Here is a 19,869-nt window from a genome sequence, read left to right as displayed (position 1 = left end):
ATCTATTGATCAATCATAGGAGGGCAATTTTTAGAACACTCTTTATGGTGTTCTTGTTCATGATGGCTGGAGCACACATTCTGGTCATTATTTATGCTTTATTCATTCATCCACAGGCATCTGGCATGCTTTAGATGATAATCAGGTATACATTTGCTACAGTTGTGAAGACATGTTTAATTTTGTGGAGCAAGCTCATTATAATTTGTGTATAATAGAATACACAAAAGAACTACAATTTTATGTAGAACCTTTTCTTTATATGGTAACACTAATTATACTAAATTTTCTTAGACTGATTGAAGTTATTCTTATGACATTTTTTACTCTAGGTCTATTCAGTCAGTGAAAAAAGTGTGCTTTCCCAGAAAGCTTACATGCTATTCTATATATGAGATAACAAAACTAGCATTCAAACATCAGGTGGGTCTGAATCTTAGTATAATGGCTCTAAACTAAAGAAGAGGGTGTCATTGAACATTGGACATCCAAAGGAAAACCACTTACAAGATTCATATGCCCTCCAGGTGACAGAAATCATGCATTCTTTCCAAATGACAACAATCTCTTTTAGTGTTGCGGGTGTAAACAAGATATACCAATAGGTACAAAATTTGTCAAATGTCAATTTCATTTCAAAAAGTCTAGAAAAGAACACAAGTTCTAGCCAGTCATGCAGTAAATCCAGATCATCAGTAGATCATGATGCTACATTATAGATAGTGCCTCCAAGAACCAATGGTATTCAAAAAAATAATGTCTTCTAGTGAAGTCATACCATAAGTAATGGGTGCACATCGAATGGGTCTAGTAATAATGTTAAGAAGTAGGAATCTGAAATAAAGGGAACTGATTTTGTGGGTAATTTTAATATTATGGTTTTTAGACATTCTCGAAACTGTGATGTGAGCAATGATAATGAGAACTATCTTGGTAGAAATTATGAAGCTTATTCAAAAATTAATGCTAATAGATCATGAGAATGTCAAACATTCTATAAATGGTTTGACAGGTATTATTACTCAGACTCATGCTACTAAACTTCCAAAAAATGATTTGAATGGTAAACTTGTAGCTAGTGAGCATCTAGAGAATGGTAGTGTGGTCCACAATTCTATAGATAATGAGAGTGAGGATGCTAAGCTCCTATCTCTGGAAGATGGTTCCTTATTTCAGGTGCTTTCTTTTTGTATTAATGTTGCAATGTAGATGTTATTTTTTGAGAAAATTGCTTTTAGTCCTAATGAATCTTGCTATGTTCCTTTTAGCAAGGCGGAAAAAATGGTACTTTTCTCTGTAAGGGAAGGGAAATGAATGGGTCATGTGTAAAAGCTATGCATCCACATAGGTTACAGAAATATAGTCAAGAAACTAAATGTATTTCTAGCCAAAAGTACCAAAAACACCATGGATGAAGGCGCAGCAGGCTGAATATGCTTGCGGCGAGGTCACTGTGGTGGTGATGGCAGTTAGCATCGCCACCACAACGGCCCCACGCCAGTGCTAGCCGCTGACGTCGCAATTGCAATAGCCAGAGACCCATTGCGACAGAGAGTGCATCGCAGACATAGCGTCATCATTGCAATTCTTACATGGACATTGCAATTGCGACACCATTGGAAGAATTGTGGTAGTCGGCGATAATGGCGCCACAGCTACCGTACCGTCGGATGCAGTTGCATCCCCGTTACAATTTGAAATGGATGACACAATTGAGACATCCAAGGAAGTAATGGGAAGACTGCTGCCAGAGCAACCCTGTGGCAGGATGTCGATGTGACCCCGTCGCAATGCTTGAGGAGGATGTCAAAATTGCGACGGTGGCCGCATGCAGTGCGATGGGATATGTGCCAGAATAGAATGGTTAAATTGCGATGGACTGGTGTCAAAATTGTGACATCAGAGGATAGATGTCGTAATTTGCGACTAAAAAACAATGATGTCTATTGCCGTCACAACGGTGACACATTGCCATCGTAATTGCGACACTTAGCTGTCACAAATTGATGCCAAATGTATTAGTGTTATACATAGATGTTCTATTAGTCATTAAAAACTATTTATTTCTGGACGTACAAGTTGACATCTATTGATACATGCTACACTTATTAATCACATTTTAATTATAATTATTTGAGTTTAATAAAACTCATTAATTAAAGGTTTGGTGCACATTATGTAAATAATAATCACAAGATTAATGGTAACTCTTCTCCTAGAATGAGTACATTAATAATTGGACATGATTTCTAGATATCTATATATACCTACATTTTAAGATGATAATACTCAAAGAATAAAATAATGTCATTTTGAAGAATGATGAAACTATAATAATGTACTCATTCTAGGAGAAGAGTTACCATTAATCTTGTGATTATTATTTACATAATGTACACCCAACCTTTAATTAATGAGTTTTATTAAACTCAAAAAATTTAAATTAAAATTTGATTAGTAAGTGTCTCATGTATCAATAGATGTCAAATTGTACGTCCAAAAATATGAAACTATAATGGAGAAAATATTGGATAGCTATGGTGAGCGGGAGTGGGAGTGGTCAAGGGAGAGGATAGGGAGCACCCATTCAAAATTTGAAACTGGTCTTGGGTAGGAATCTACATGGTGGGGGTAATCAAAATCTAGGATTGAAGGAGGAGAGTTTAGTAGAGTGTGGAGATGCGAGGGGACCCACATGACAATGGCAGAGGATTAGACAAGCCTCTTTTCACACCCAAAGTGGATAGGTCAGGGAATCTTCTAAAGAAGTAATGGTCTTCCCTTTTTGGTATCAAACTTTTTGGTAAGTCCTCTTTCCTTTCAATTAATATTTTATCTAGTTTGGAAAAGGGGTCATGCTCGATTACTATTCTAGACAAGCTTGTTGATCATAGTATTGCATATATGGCCTCTACTCTAGTTGGGAAGTTCATTGGGAAAAGACCTACAATGGATGTGGTTAGAGCTTTCAGTATGAAAAAATGGCATCTTAAGGGCTAGGTCAGTGTCACAATAATGGAAAAATAGTTTTTTATCTTTTGATTTTTCCTGCAAAGAGGACTTGGCCAACATTCTTTATGAAGGACCTTGGAGTATAGGTCATTCAACCTTGGTGCTTTAGAAATGGTCATCAAAACTAGATCTCAATGAATCTCTCTTTTAGCAAGCACCAATCTGGGTTAGACTTCCGAAGCTTCCCTTGGAGTTTTGAAATGAGGAAGTTTTTATGGGAGTAGCTAATTCTTATGGGGAATCATTATCTATTGATCCGATTATAGCTTCAAAGAGTAGAATAACTTATGCAAGGATTTGCATTGGTGTAAGGAAGGGGATGGCATGCCAAAAGTGGTGTGTTTTCACTCTAAGTTGGGTACTCATGTCCAAAAGTTAGATTACGAAAGTATCCCCTTTTCCTACTTTCACTATCTAAAAATAGGGCACAAGGCATATCAATGTCTAAAGGTTAAAAAGGATAAGAAGAGGTTTCCTTCTTCTTCTCATGAGAGGGACAAGTTGATCTAGAAAAAGAATAATTTCAAGAGTGGTTAGAAGGAGGGGGTTATCAAGGACCTAATGATTGAAAGACATAAACCTTCTACTACTTCTACTAGGAAAGATAGTGATGCCTTGCATACACCAAAGGTCATTAATTAGGGTGAGCCACTTCATAAGATAAATGTGCCTATAGATATAGTAAAGGATAAGGACATTCTAGAGAGAGTGGTGGTTATAGATGTGCCACTTCCGAAGCCAAATGAGGTTGTAGTTCAAGCTAAGACAATGGAGAGTCTAGAGAGAGTGGTTATAATAGATGATTTTGTGAATGCTACCTTATAGCCTATAAAGCTAGTGGAAGAATCTATGGTTGTTGTTGAGGATGGGAAGGAGCTAGTTTTTGAAACCAAAGAAGATGAGACTGAAAGTGGGGAGAAAGATCTTTGTCCCAACGGGTTAGATGACATTGATGTTCTTTCCCGTGAAGGTGTAGTCTTGGTTTCGGATGAGTTTATTGAGGACAGGATAGGGAAGGTTAGGAACATGCAGGTCTCAGAGAAAGAGAACCAATAAAATGTGAGGGGGGTGGTGGTGGGGGGGGAGCTTGACTCCATCAAAGATGATGAGGCAATGAAGGATAAACATGCAGAGCCATTGAATATTCCTATGACTCCAAGGAAAGCCTTAACGATATCTCACTCCCTAGAAAAAGAGTTGGAGAGGGAAGCTTATTTATCACCTAAGCCAAGAAATAAAATCTATAGGGAGCCATCAATGGCTTCACCAGTTGAGACAAGAAGAAGTAGAAAACTAGATGTGGGACCTCAATCTAGAAGAGGAAGAAGATCTGAGAAGCAAGCCAAAGAGGAGGGGACCAAAATAAGTTTGGTAGATGGGCACTAGAAAACTCTTTTGGAATGTACCACATCTACAAAATAAAGTCAATCTCATGGAATATAAGGGGCCTTAATGGTGTCCATAAGCAGGAAATTATTAGGAACTTGATTAGAGACTAGAGAGCTAATATTTTGTTGATTCAAGAAACAAAGATGAAGAAATAAATTTTGGGGAAAATAAAATTTAGTAATACCACGAGTGGGGAAGCCTTAGATTCAAAGTGTGCATCTAGAGGCTTTTCAAATTTATACAACATCAAGCAATTTAAGATTAACACTGTTTAAAATGATGGCAATATCCTTTTCTGCAGGGTGTTTCATATGTATTCCAATGAAAGTTGGTTTTTGCTGAATGTTTATGCTCCCAACAATAAGAGAGAAATAAAGAATTATTGGTCTAAAGTTGGGGAGCTAGTGAAAAATAGTAATTTAAAGAAAGGTATTATCATGAGGGACTTTAACACTCTATTGGTGGATGAGGAGAAGATGGGTGGGTTGGCACCTAATTGGGAAAGCAAATAGGATCTCTCTAGTTTTATAAATAGCTTACCTTTTTTGGATCTGGATCTTTCAGGATGAACTTTAACTTTGTCCAATAAAAGAATAGGATGGGAATGTATTCAAGTTATATTAGATAGAGCCTTGCTTTCCCTTGACTAGTTACAATCTTTCTCTTGTAAGCTTTCTCTACTCCCAAGAGTTGGCTCAGATCACTCTCCTATTTCCCTTTCAGTTGTTCCCATTGAACCAAGAAGGTATTTTCCTTTTAGGTATGAAAAGATGTGGACTTCTCACCCTAACCTATTAGACAAATTAAAATTCTATTAACGAATTGATGTGGAAGGTATTGCTATGTTTAGAGGTGCTAGAAAATTGAGCAATGTGAAGAGAATGATTAAATTATGGAATAAAATAGATTCTGGTCATATTTTTCATGAGAAGGAGGATCTTTCTATTAAAGTTTCCTCTATTCAAGATAATATTCAGTAGGAAGGGGAACATATTAGCACTTAGAGTGAAAATGATGAATTTCTACAGATTGACGACAAAAGCAGGGCATAATATTCAAAGAAATAAAAGGAAAAATTATAGAAAGAAGCATTCACACTACAATTCCATCATTGTAAATGATAATAACAATTTCCATGCATCCATTCACAATCCAAATGGATCAAAATTCATTGTTAACACTACAAACAGGTTCTCCATTCTAGAGATTCCTGAAGATAAACAACAATGCCATCAAGGGACTTAGGGGCAACATACTTGCTCAAACCCTAACAAATATCAATCTAGTTTTCTTAAGCCTCAATCAATTTCCACCATTGATAGCCTAGACAATCAATTTAGGGTTTTTTATCTTAGAAAATATGCACAGCCTAATTTTGGGATTCAACTTGGAAAACCAGCAAAAGGAGAAACATCTTCACCTATAGCTTCAAACCATTCTAAACTGCTACCTTCTATAGGAAAAAAAATTGCCATCATATATCCATTCACATAGGTATCCCTTAGCAATCTCTTCACCTCCTCCCAAGCCTAGGGTTTCCCAAAAACTAAAGGATCCTCTCAAAGACATCCCGATATCTATTTCTAACAAAGAGGTAGAAGAAACCTAGAGTGAATGCCTAAGGGGTTGAATTTTTGCGATATGGAATGGACCTCTGAAAAACTTCCCCCTCCTCTCCGATTGGCTTTAAGCTAATTGCAGCGATTAGTTAAGTATTTCTCACCACTTAGATACAATACCTTTTTTACAATGCATAGAAGAATCTATAAAGAAAGAGTTTATTTTAGTTTTAGAATGTTTCTTTAAGGGCTATGCAGTTAAATTCATTAAATGGTCACATAATTTTAAGATTGATAAGATAGATTTCATGATCCCAACATGGTTCAACATCCCACCCTACCACCGGAGCTTCTTCATATTGAAACTCTTAGGTGTATAGTCTCTACCATGGGAGAAATTTTGGGCATTGAATCTTCATAATCATGTTGTAACAATGTGAAAATGCTTATCAAAACAAACTTTAAACAAGCTTCATAGTTACACAGGAAAGTCATAACTAATAAAGCTACTTATGATCTAACAATACATATATATGAAGGTAGAGTTTTTGAGATCTTAAGATTAGATGATAACCAAAGGATCAAATTCAAAACTCTATCTCTCACATTAGATTTTGATAGCAAATTTCCACGGTTAAGAATTCTAAAGAAAAGAAGTAAGCAGAAATTAATAGAATAGTATGAGGAGGAACTCACTCTGAAGGAGTTGTAATTTTAGATAGAACCTTTATCACTAAGTAGTGGGCTTGAGGATGAGTCAACAAATAAAAGAAAGAGAAAATCAATTATTGTGGCTAATCAAAAAGAGATCACAAACTCTGTAAAGGCTATACAGTCCCACAAGGAGAGAAAATCAAAAGGTAGAAGAAAGTCTTTGGAAATAATAAGAGCTCAAGCATTGATGGTAACATAGAGGAGAAATGCAAAGAGAATTAACATACATATAAGGAATAGGGAAAGAAAGCACTTAGTTGTAGTAGAATCAATCTCAAGGAAATAGAGGCCACCCCCATTGACAAAGGCTTAGAGATTTCTCTAAACCTCATATGCGAAGAGGAAAAAGAGATTTTAGATATTTAGCAAATAGAGGAAATGGAGAACTTTATGTTATTCTATGCCCTTGAGGCAACCAATATGTAGGAGCGTATGGATTTGAAAGCATAGGGAAAGGCTCAAGAGTCAAATTCCATTATAGAATCTTTGGTCATTAAAAATAAATTCTGACAAACCCCAACTACCACAATTAGTTCACCATTCACACCAATCAGAAAGTAGCATAGCAGGGAGATAGAGAGAACGAAAAAGATGCTAGTTAAAGAATTTTAGGAATTCTTGAATAAGGACAGCCTTTGGGATCTAGCATGGGAAGATGGAAACATATCAAAATCAAAAGAAAGTATCCTAAATCAGCTAACAGATGATCTAATACAAGTATTCAATTCTGGAAACATAGATAAGAGCTTTGACTCACATAATGAACAACTAGTTTAGAGAATCCTCGAGTTAGGGGGTAACAATTACACTTGTGAAGACCTAAGGAGAGACTTATTGAAGATTGAATATGAGGAAAATGATCTAAAACATTACTAGACAAAAACAATAGGTTCAAAGATGATTCAAAAAGGGAATGAAATCTACAATGGTAACAAGAAGGAAACTAGCCTCCTGAATTAGTTCCTAAAAGAATGTGAAAAGGAAGTTATTGAAGAGAATACGATTGACAAAAGCTCCACTGTGCAAAAGGAAGAATCTAATATAGATCAGTTGGGTATTCACATTAATCAAGAAGGCCTCAAATCACCTATGTGTGGCAAAGAAAAAGGCAAAAGGGGAAGAAAGTAAAGACAATAAGGCTCTAAAAAAACCAATTACCCTGGAAGAAGTAAAGAAAGTAGTATTTGATATGAAGCTAGATAAATCCCTAGGGTCTAATAGCTTTCAGGCTTTCTTCTTCCAAAAATGCTAGGATATCATTGGCATCGATCTCTAGAAAGCTATTGAAGCATCCTGAAATGAGGGTGCTAGCTCTATCCCCATGGGATTATAGACCTATAGAACTTTGTAACACTATTTACAAAGTTTTCTCCAAGGTCCTAGCTAACAAGATCAAAGGTAATCTACCCAAAATTGTCTCAGAAGAACAAACTGGTTTTATGCCAGGCAGATCTATTATTGAAAAAATTATCACCATTCAAGAGACAATTCATTCAGCCTATTCAAATAAAGAAGCTTGTACATTCATGAAACTAGACATTCAAAAAGCGTATGATATGGTTGATTAGAGATTCTTATGTAAGGTATTAGAAGCATTCAGGTTTTCCCATCAATGGATTAACCTTATCTTCAAATTTATCTCGACACCCAAAATCCCAGTGCTTATCAATGACACGCTAGAGGGTTTCTTCAAAATATCAAGGGGTATTAGACAAGGAGATCCTTTATCACCCTCTCTATTCATCATAATGGCAGAAGCATTCAGGAGAGTAGTAGCCGATGCACACAAAAAACAAAAGATTTCAAGGATTAGGGTAACTAAAAATATGCCCAACATTACTCAGTAGTAGTACATAGATGGCACCATTTTGTTGGGAAAAAGAACTATTGAAGAAGCTCTTGGTCTTAAAGACATTATTAAATCATATATGGAAGCCTTCAGACAAAAGGTCAATGAACTTAAATTTGAAATTTTCTTTATTAATACTATGCCAAAGATAGAACAACAAATTTGTAAGATCATGGGATATAAAAAAGGAGCTTTTCCTTTTGAAATAATGCAATGAAAAATTTGGATACTAAGCTAGTGGCTAGAAGGAAAAATGGTTAATGAAGGTAGGTAAAACCACTAAGATTAGACCAGTTCTTTCAGCCATTCCCATCTTTATGCTATCGTGTCTTCCTTTATCTAAGCAAAACCTCCTTAAATTTGAATCCAAAATGTGGAACCTTTTATGGAATGACAATGAAGAGGATAAAATACTAGTGCTTATTAAATGGGAGAACATTTGCAAACCCAAGGATAATGGGGGGCTAGGAATCAAGAATTTGTCATGGCAATATATCACCTTGGGGGAAAAAATTATTTGGCAGCTTTATAAGGAAAGAAAACATAAATGGAAAAGATCCTGTACAATAGGTATCTTAATGTAGATGATCCCCTTTCATTTTTTAGAACTAGAAACCAGCCTAAAGGGTTAGAAAGTTGGAACTTTATGTTAAAATGTCATCCATTGATCTACAAATATTTAACTTGGGACATCAGTAAAGGAGATGAGGCTCTATTTTGGGAAGACTCTTAAGATGGACACCCCCCCCCCCCTCAATCAAAGCCTCGTATCATCAAAACTTAAACATAAGATTAATAACATATGGGGTTGCAAATTTAGTGACTACAAGACTATGACCTTCATAAATGGCTCCCCTAAAGTAGTTAGGAAATCTCTAGAGGGTTTGGATGTAGATCCCAAGATGATCAAGGATTATGAAAAGCTATTAGAAGATAGGAGGATTAAGCATTTGGGAAAGCAAGATGCTCTAATCTAGACCACCTCAAATGATGGAAAATATAGTGTAAAGAATGGCTATAAGGCTTTAGTAGAATCTCAATTTTGGGAAAAGGTGGAAGTTCCACTAGATTTATGCTGGGACCCTGCATGTCTCCCAAAATCAAGGTTCTTTCTATGGTTAGCATCCCAAAAAAGGATTCTGACTATGCACAGGCTACAAAAATTCGATATTCAAGGTCCATCTCGGTGTGTTTTATGTAAGAAAAGGGAAGAAGATGCAGATCATATTCTATTTAATTGTTCGAATTTCAAAAAATGTTGAGAATGGCTTAGGCATAGGCTAGGTTGGTTGACCCCCTTCCCTAATACTCTGTCAACTCTTCTAAAAGGCTGGCCCACATGTTCGGTCAAAGATGTATATCAAAAACTATGGAACATATCCCCCTCCACTATGGCATGGGAGATTTTGAAGGAGAGGAATTGACAAATATTCCGCAATCTAGAATTGAAGCCTGAGGAGTTAGTGTTAAAAATGGAAGCAACTATTATTGAGTCTACGAACTCACACCTCAAAAAGGTGAGAATAGTAGAAGGGTCCTTTTCTAATTAGGATGCACAAATGAAGAAGCTTTGGTCCAACTTGTTGAATCCGCCAATGAGCTATATCAAATCTAATAAAAAAGCGAGGAAAACCTACAAATGAGAACTACCACTAGCAGGGTGGGTCAAATTAAATTTTGTTGGTGTAGCCCAGGGTAACCCAAGAACAACAGGGATTGGTTGCATTATTAATGATGAGTTAGGGTAATGGATTACTAAAAAAGCATTATTGATGAAACCAACCTCCAATAATCTAGCAGAACTAGAAGCTTTAAAGCAGGGTCTTATTTTGTGCCTTAGGTTAAATTATCCCAAGGTCATCATAGAAGGAGATTCTTAGATTATATTAAATGTTATTAGAAAATGTTCTACTCCTAATTGGGTTCTCAACTCTTAATTAGAAGAAGTCCTCGATTATATGGATAAGTTGGAAGAGTACAGAATTTGCCATATTTTCAGGGAAGTAGACCTTTTGGAAAATATAGGGGTAGATGGTGCCAATACATTACTTTTTAAAAAGTGACACTTCATCATAAAGAGAGCCTTAGTCTTTCATCTTAGCTTTTGGCTCCTTCTGCCTTTGATTTTATCCCTTCTACTTATTCTTTGTTTCTTGTTTATTCATCACTCTAATACATATAGAATGTCAATATGGTTAGAGTTAGTTTTTTATTAGTCTTATTCTATATCAATTTTATTCATAGGTTATTAAGTTATTTATTAACTTTTACTTTATCACTTAATTGGGCTCAGTAGTGTGAACCCCCTTTCTATTAGCATCCTTCTCATTCATATAGATAGACCTAGGTGGTCTTTAAGTTTTGCCTATCTAATATTTCTCTCCCCTCCTTACTAGCACGACTTCTAGTCATCATGTTTTGAGATGGCATTCAAGATCCCTAGTCAGTTTAGGCCAAACTAAGCCTTCTTCCCATAATTCAATCATATCATGGCAAGGATTAGTGGCTAAGTATGTCAAGATGACATCACTGGATGGCATCATCTAAGAGGCTTCTAGGTACTCCCTTTGCCTATAAACTGGAGGTACTAAAATGTTATTTTCACCTTCCCTAAGATATGGATTCAAACATCTATGTGTTTCACATGTCAGAAATTTGCACCATGGCCTTTTGCAAGAATGTAAAACTAGAAAGGTGGAATAGGATACTATACCCAGTCGATGACATGACTCATTTGGCTATTAGTAGAGTAATTGGGGAAGGCATCTTTGATTATGAGTACACATGGAGAACCAATAGTGATTTTATTGGATCATTCATTAGAGTCATGGCCAGAGCCAAGATTGTGGCAAAATATATTATTAGGGTATGTCGCAATCTATTTGTCCCAACATGGAGGAAGGGTTTGGAACATGCCCTCCATAGCATAGGTGAGAAACTCTGGATTCTATTGCTATAAAAATACATGAAATTTCCTCTAGGCTCACTTGACTTAGTCACTCCATTCAGACAACCATCGTTGATAATTTAGAAAAGCCTCACGGTTTAGCTAGAATGGCCTAAAATGGAAGTGAGTATTCATTTTCTGCTACGTTGAAGAGGGATAATTGTAGAAGATAACAAAGCTTGGCTAATTGAATACCTCCAATTTTCCAATGCATATATACAACTGGGAGTGGTATTTGATAACTTGGATGCCATTGATTTCTGCACTCCAAATGTTGAAAAGACCAGTAGGGTTAAGATGGACTTCAAATTTCCACCAAATTTTGTCATGGAACAGCCAAATGACATCCCAAAAGTTATTACAGTGTACTTGAAATAAATTAGCTACCATGGTTGGTGTTTTGGGGGAGCCTTGATGGTTATTAGGGTTAATATAAGAATAGCTAGTAGGCAATTTTGTATCTATGGACTCTTATACCCATTAGGGCTTTTACATATAGCCAGTATTCTCTCTCATTTTCTCTAGCTGAGAGCCTATTAGCTTCTAATCATATTGGGATGTAATATAGATTTTGTCAAAGAATATTGTACAAAGACTAATATTAATATATGATGGAATTAGCATTTATAACAAACTGGTTGTATTCTAGTCATGAATGTTTGTAGGATTTTTTTTTGCAATTCATCCCCTTTGTTATATTTATTATTTGTAAATTTGAATGGTACGAAGATGTATATTATTTTTAGCTATAGATTTCAGCCCTCTTATTTCCTAAATTATGATAGGGCATCTTATTTCATGATATTAGAGTTTCTAATTTTGTCTAATTATGTAAGAATAATTTTCTTGAGGCTCTATGTGTGACACGTTGAAGTTTAGATTAAAATTTAACATGTTGGGTGATTATTCTTTGTTTGACTCGAGAGTTTTTTCTTTGAAACTCACTTCTATCCGTAAGGTTAAGCCCTTAATGTTCTTACCCTAAAAATTCACTATTATTGAACGCTACTCTATTTTTCATAGCATAAACTAAGCTTCATTAGATATACACTCTAAAGGATTCGATAGTAAGTGAATACTTTGATGGTTTTCAGAGGAACGACCTGGTTTGGGTTGGTATAGTTGAATTGGCACTTTGTATACTTTTATGAGTTGGGTTGGGACTCCATTTCAAATGGCCTATTTTTGGGCTCTTCCTTGATTTTGGACCACAAGCTATTTAATGATACTGGTTTTTATTATGATATTCAGGAGTGGCTAAATCGATGTTGGACCTATTATCTATGAATATGGATTCAGTGTTGAATTGGCTCTTTTGGACATGTAGAGTCTTCTCAAAAATCTACTAGTGGAGGGATCAATTTAGACCATTCTCCTTGGGCTTTGTTGAGTCAGTTTGTAGATAGTTTTTTTCGTTTTAAAATTCCCTTTAGGCTACTTTATGATTCAAGAATTTTTGTATTGCTAATGTTTTAGGTTTTTCTAATCTAAGGATATTGGCACACTATCATGTTGGGTTGCAAGGGTAGAAAGAGATAGAATTCTCTTACCACTCTTTGGATATTGTAATATTGTCATATTTTATGGTTGTTGCTTAGTCTTAGGATTAATGGATGGGAGCATTAGTTAAATTTTGACTTCATAACTCTCTAACTTGTAAGGTTTTTGGTTAGCCTTATATTATTCCTTAGAGTTATATTAGCATAGATCTAATGTTGGTGTGTAGGTAATTATCAATCTTTCTTTAATCTAGTCAAGATTCATGATCCTTTATTAGTTTATGATTGGGCTTACACTATTTGTTTTAGGATCTCTAACCATGTTTTATGTTAAGATAAGATGGCAAAGATTAGAATTGGTATAGGCACTCTATCATCACATTGGCAAAGAATTTATGTAAGTCCAAGAAGAATGGTGAAATATGGACTGTATTTTTTTTGTAAGAAATTGTAATCTAATAGGGGTATGCCCCATATTCATCTATATTTATCAATTATAATCTGACTAGGGTATACCCCTTTTATGATGTAATAATATAGGATGTTATGTCTTGGACAAGACTGGAGGTTTTCTTCTCCGTTCTTTCCTATCGGTGCCCATTTGAATGGAGCAAAAAATAATGTAATCTTTTTATTATATTAATAAAATTTATTATGGCCTTGGCTGTTTAATGATCAAAAAAAAAAAATAGTAGGAAGGCTATAATGATTTAAATAGGGAGGCTAAGCTAGCTATATTATCTGATTTGCGCAACATCATTAGTAAGGAAGAGAATTTATGGAAGCAAATATAAAGAATTAATTGGCTAAAGGAAGAGGATAAAAATACAAAGTTCTTCCACTTATCAACTCTTAAACATCAAGCTAATAATAGAATTTCAAGGATTAAGAAAGGGCAAGACATGTTGACTCAAGAGAAAGATATCTCTATTGAGGCAGTTTCCTTTTTCTCCTGTTTGTTGTCTTGGGATCCCTTGTTATCTAAGATGGATCAAAATGATATTGCACCATGTATTCCTCTGATTATTCAACCCCATCACAACAAAATGCTTCAAGCTATCCCTAATGCTCAGGCTTGTTCTCTTTGGCTACTAATAAATCCCCAGGCCCGAATGGGTTTCCCACCTTCTTTTTCCAATATTATTGACAAGTGGTAATGGATGATGTGGTGAAGGTTGTTAAGGAATTCTTTGGAGCTAGGAGTATCCTAACGAAGATAAATTCCACCTTTTTAGTCCTCATTCCTAAATCTCTAGGGGCAAATTCTTTGGATAAATTTAGACCTATCAGTGTTTGCAATTCCTTTTACAAGATTATCTCAAAGGTGCTAACTTCCAGGATGTTGAAAATTATCCCATTGATTATCTCTCAATAGCAAACCGGATTTGTTCCTGGAAGACAGATTTTGGACTCAATAATGGTGGTGCATGAAGCAATTCATTCAATGGAAGCTAGAAAAAGAGAAGGTATTCTTCTAAAGCTGGATCTCTCTAAAGCTTATGATTAGGTTGATTGGTCATTTCTTGATTTGGTGCTTCAGGCTTTTGGTTTTGATAAGAAAGTTTCTAAGATTATTTCCCTGTTTGTTTCTACTTCTTCTCTTGATATTTTGGTTAATGGTGCTCCTTTAGATTTTTTCAAACCCTCAAGAGGCCTTAGACAGGGAGATCCCCTCTCGACTATTCTTTTTATTATCATGGCTGAATTTATTGGAAGCTTAATTGAGAAAAATAAGCATGAAGGAAGATTAAAAGGGTTAAAACCTTCCTCTAGGTGTGCTCCATTCTCCCATTAGCAATTTGTGGATGATATAATTATGGGAGGGGAGGCCTCTATTAAAGAGGCTAAGGTTATGAAGGAGATTCTTCATTTGTACACCAAAGGTTTGGGACAACTCATTAACTGGGAAAAGAGCTCGATCTTCTTTGTTAATACTCTTGAGGTCAAGTAGAGAAAAATTGTGAGAATCTTGGGATGTGGAGTGGGAAAGCTTCCTTCCACTCATCTTGCGCTCCCTTTGCACACTAAGCCTCCTCACTCTTTCTAGAATTGGATCATTGATAGGCTCAAAAAAATGCTAGTGGGATGGAAAGGAGCTTTGCTTAGCCAAGTTAGAAAATGAAAATTGGTCAAATCCACTCTTCCGAATTCCCCTATGTATGTTTTGAGTCTTTTTGGGATACCAGTTAAATTTGTTGAGAAAATGGAAAGAATTCAGAGAGACTTTCTTTGGACTATTCTAGAAGGGAGAAAAGGGTATCCTTTGGTGGCTTGGGAAAATGTTTGTCTTCCTAAATGTTATGGAGGCTTGGGCATTAGGAAATTAACCCACCTAGACAAGGCCCTCCTAGCAAAGTAGATCTGGCACATTTTTAATAGTACTGGAGAATGGAGAGAAATCTTTTGTCAGTGGAAAATTTTGTTCAAATTTTCTTTTTTGTAGTAATTTGGTACGTAGATTTTGCCTCATTTTTGTTGGGGAATATGGAAGGAAAGGAACAATAGAACTTTTAGATAAAAAGAGGAGCTTGCCTTTTTTCTTGGGAAAGAGATTTATAGAGCATCAAGGAAAACTACTAGGTGAGGAAGGGGGGAAAAATTGAGAAGGGGGAAAAGAAGATGGAGAAAGAAAAGGGAGAAAATGATAGGAAGTTATATGGCTTCTTCCCCTAAAGGGATGGCATAAAGAAAACTTTGATGGTGCTTCAAAAGGTAACCCTAGGCCTTCGGGTTGTGGAGGTGTTATAAGGAACAATGTTAGAGAAGGTGTGGTGGCTTTTTCTCTTCTTTTGGGATTCCAAACTAATCATTATGCTAAAGCCAGTGCTACTTGTCAATTTGTTAAGCTAGCCTTTGATATGGGCATCAAAAAACTATGGTTTGAAGGGGACTCTAAAAACATCATAAATTGTATTAACTATATTTCTTAGCCTTCGTGGTCTATTGCTAACTTAGTTGAAGAGACTCATGCTATCCTTGATAAATTTAAATGTATCCACACTGTACATGTGTTTAGGGAAGCAAACCCCATGGTAGATTGGTTTTCCAATGAGGGTGTTAAGCTAGATAAGTTGGTGACATGGCACTCAGGAATGAATATTTCGATAGAAGCCAAGAGTCTCATTGAACTGGAAAAAATCTAGGGGTGTACAGTGGAGATCTAATTGCCATTATGATTATTTATGGATATTGGGGAATTAGTTTGAGTAATAAAGGTGTTTACAAAAAATGCAAGCATATGAGGTTATCCATGTCATTTTGATACGTATTTTGGGTTGAAATTTTTTTTGGCTTCTTTTTATGGGGTTATGTAAAACAATTTGGCACTTTTCAAAGGAATAGTTATCAGATTTTCCAAAGGTCTAAAAAGGGTCTATAGAGAGTAGGGTTAATGAGAATCGTTGGTTTTTAGAGTGAAGAGGTGGTGGTTAAATGAATTAGGAAGGTGCCTATGGGGGATGTAGAAAAGTGGAGAAATAAGGTTAAAGTTTGGGAAAAAAAAGAGAAGGGAGGTATTGCCAATTACATTATGAAACTCCATGGTTTTGACCTAGATGTCACAAATAGTATGGTGAATTCATGGAAGGAAGGGAAGGTGAAGGTGAATGGTGTTTCTTTTCAGGTCATTGAGGAAGTGGTTGTTGTTGTGTCTAAAATCTTGGAATAAGGTTTCAAATTCTTCAAAGATAAGAAACTTTTGACAAACACGGTGAAGGGTTTTGTGAAGAGCTCGAAGGAGAAGAATCACCAAGTAAAGTGTGAGACATACTATGAAATGGAGTCCATCAAGAAACTTTGGAGGTATGTCTTATGAGTTTTTATTGAGCACATCACTCTGGATCCTAGATTTGATCGAGTGAAAACTTACCATTTTTTTCTTCTTAATCACTTCTGCCATGATGTTAAAATTTCCTTTCTGTACTATTTATTTACATCTCTGAATAAAGCTACTTCTAGTTTCATGAAGAAACCCTCTATGAATCTCACTCTGCATGAAGGACTATTATTGTTAATTCATGAGAACTTTAAGGTTTAGACAAATAGCAATAACCTTTTGTAAGATACGAATGTTACTGAAGCCATGGGTAGCTCTTGTTTCTCTTTTGATTCTACAGGTATCCAAAGTATTAGCTTCGAGGGGGAGGAGAACACTTCCTTAGGTAAGAGAGAAAAAGGAAAGGAGGTGAAGTCTCCTTCTACCATTATCCCTAAAAGGAAGAGTCCCAGAGGCCATAGGCAAAAAAATTCTCGTCAAGATGATAAGGACTATAATGAGGAAGGGGAGGACATGGTTTCTAAAGAAGAGGGAAAGGGGGAAAAGGTTATCAAATTGGAAGATATTGCAAGGACGAAATGGAAGAGAGAAAAAGGTATGGATGAAGAGAGGGTTTCAAGCCAAGAGAAAAATATTTTGACTATCCCTCTTTCCCCAGTTCATCCCCAATTTCAACCCTAGGAGTAGGATAAGGAGGATATTAGGGGAGAGGGTGGAAAACTGGTTGTAAAGGATAGGAGAAAAGTATTGAAGAACTTCAAATTCAGAACTATGACTATGGGTATTGTAAGAGAGGTTATGAACCTCCAGATTCTAGTTGATAATAAGGAATAGCCCAAGTTTGAAGACCTCATTAACCCTATAATTTTGTCAATTAATGATAATGCAAGGGAGATAGGAATGAATCTATTGAATAATGCTTGTAATAGCATGATTGATAACTTCAGATCGATCAAGTGGCTTTATCACGAGTTGGAGGAGTTCAGGGAGAAGATCAGACATATGGGAAGAAATAAGAAAGAGCTAGGATAGGCTTATCAGAAGGACTAGGAGGAAAGATTCAACTTGGCAGAGTAGAGAATTCAATACCTGGAAAACTACAACCATAACTTGGCGAATCAAATGATTTCCATACTCAACTCGATCAACGAAAACATTTTGTCCCTAACTGGTGTGTTAAAAGCTAGAGGTATGCTAGAAGAGGATAATGATAAGGATAGAGGAAGAGCTAGAACTGATGAGGATGTGACTACTGATACTACCTTCATCAATATGGATTAAGTTGTATAGAAAATCCATGAGCAGTTGGCAAAGGAGACCCACGAAGCCTATGAAGCTGCACAGACTATGCAAGAGCTTGAGAGGAAGATAGAAGAGTAATTTTCGTATTCTATCTTTTGTTGTTAGATGTTTGATGTTTTTTGTTGGTTTTTGCTTGTTCTTCCTTTCTTTTTGGATGTTCTACTGGCATTTTTGTTGGCCTTTTTTTTTAGGTTTGGCTTTAATTTCTTATTCTCAGCCATTGTTATGTAATTACTTTTGGGTTTTAGGATCCTTGTAAAACCTCTTTATCTAATCAAAAAATATAATATTTTAATTAAAGTATTATATAATTTATTAAAAAGGAGGATATAGCAATTATGTAGATAAGGGATTTTGTAACTAGTTCAATCTATCATTGGAGTAAGGATTCTATATGCCCATCAATTTGTTGACATTAAGGTAAATTTGTCTACAATGAATCAACATTTAGTCAAATGGTTGCATTGCTACCAAACTCTACATTTTTTACCAAGATTATCAGTTGTCCAACAGTGTTCACTAAGTGTCTCAATTGCTATCAAGCTAAGTCAATAGTTTGTAGTTTATATCGAGCTACACAATATCTACCAAGTATCAAAGATAGTTTGTAGTATACCCTGAATGTACTAGTTTCTACCAAGCTATCTAGTAGAATTGATGGAGAATATAGTGTTAATAAATATCTGTACTTTTAACCAAGTCCTACAATGTCTACCAAGCTCCCAGGGTTAACAAAGTGAATCTAGTCTTGAATGAGTCACATAGCACTAATAGAGTTTGGGCTACTCAAAAGTGATTAGTATGGACTATGCTTCAACTTCAACTGAGTGCCAGAGTTTGTTAAGGATTAGAACATCACCAAGTTTGTCCTTAGAAACTAAGTTACAAAATCTAGGTTGACATTGTAAGTTATGGTGAATTTGGTATTGTAGTTGACTCTAGAAGGTAATGAATGCTCAAATCCTTCAAGTCTTTGTTGCATTCTCATATAAAACTTAGTTACTTACTATCATACTTGTGATTTGTAAATGAGGTAGTCACTAGAGTATCTATATTTTATACTTGAAACAATTGTGACCTTTGGATAATGAAATAATTTGACATCTTTATGAATTTGCATTGGCAATCTGAAATGAGATAAAAGATCTTATGAAATGGACAAGGAGGTTCTCTCACTAACTTAATTGTATGAATTATAATGTTTCTAAAGTTATTTTCACAAGTTTAAGTTTGGTCAAAGAATTTCCTTGAGATCAAGAGGGAAATAATTCTCATAACAATGGGAAAAATAGAAAATTACTAGGGGAGTCTAGATATTTCCATATTGGAGGAGTCCATAACCACCCTAATCAAGAGGAATCAACACTTAGATCACATATTTGATAAGGTTGCTAACTTCATGTTATGTATTCCATTGCAACTACTTCACCTACTATAGGATGACAATGAGGGAACTACTAATGAAAAGGACACAAAGACTACTAAGACTACTATTTTATTTATGAATTTTTGTTTGTTAGTTTAAATATGAAGGTTAACAAATGACTCATCTTATAGTTGTATTTTTTTTGTTAGATGTAATAGCCCAAAAAAAATTGTATTTTTATTTTAAATTTTGGATATTGGAGAAAAGATTAGAAGTCTAAATATTTATTTTATTATATTATTTTAAGTTACAAATTTGCCTAAAAATTTGTTTCAAGAAATGGAAACTATTTGGTTGTTTTCAAGTTGTGGCTGTCAATTTTTTGATTCATGTGGAGGCCAGCATTTGTAATGAAGGAAATATGTATATTAAAATAGATATTGAACTTGAGATATAA

This window comes from Cupressus sempervirens, chromosome 8 (assembly GCF_028749045.1).
Source record: "Cupressus sempervirens isolate cs-2001-9-10 chromosome 8, ASM2874904v1, whole genome shotgun sequence".
In the NCBI taxonomy this organism is placed as follows: domain Eukaryota; kingdom Viridiplantae; phylum Streptophyta; class Pinopsida; order Cupressales; family Cupressaceae; genus Cupressus; species Cupressus sempervirens.
Note: the sequence above shows the minus strand (reverse complement) of the source record.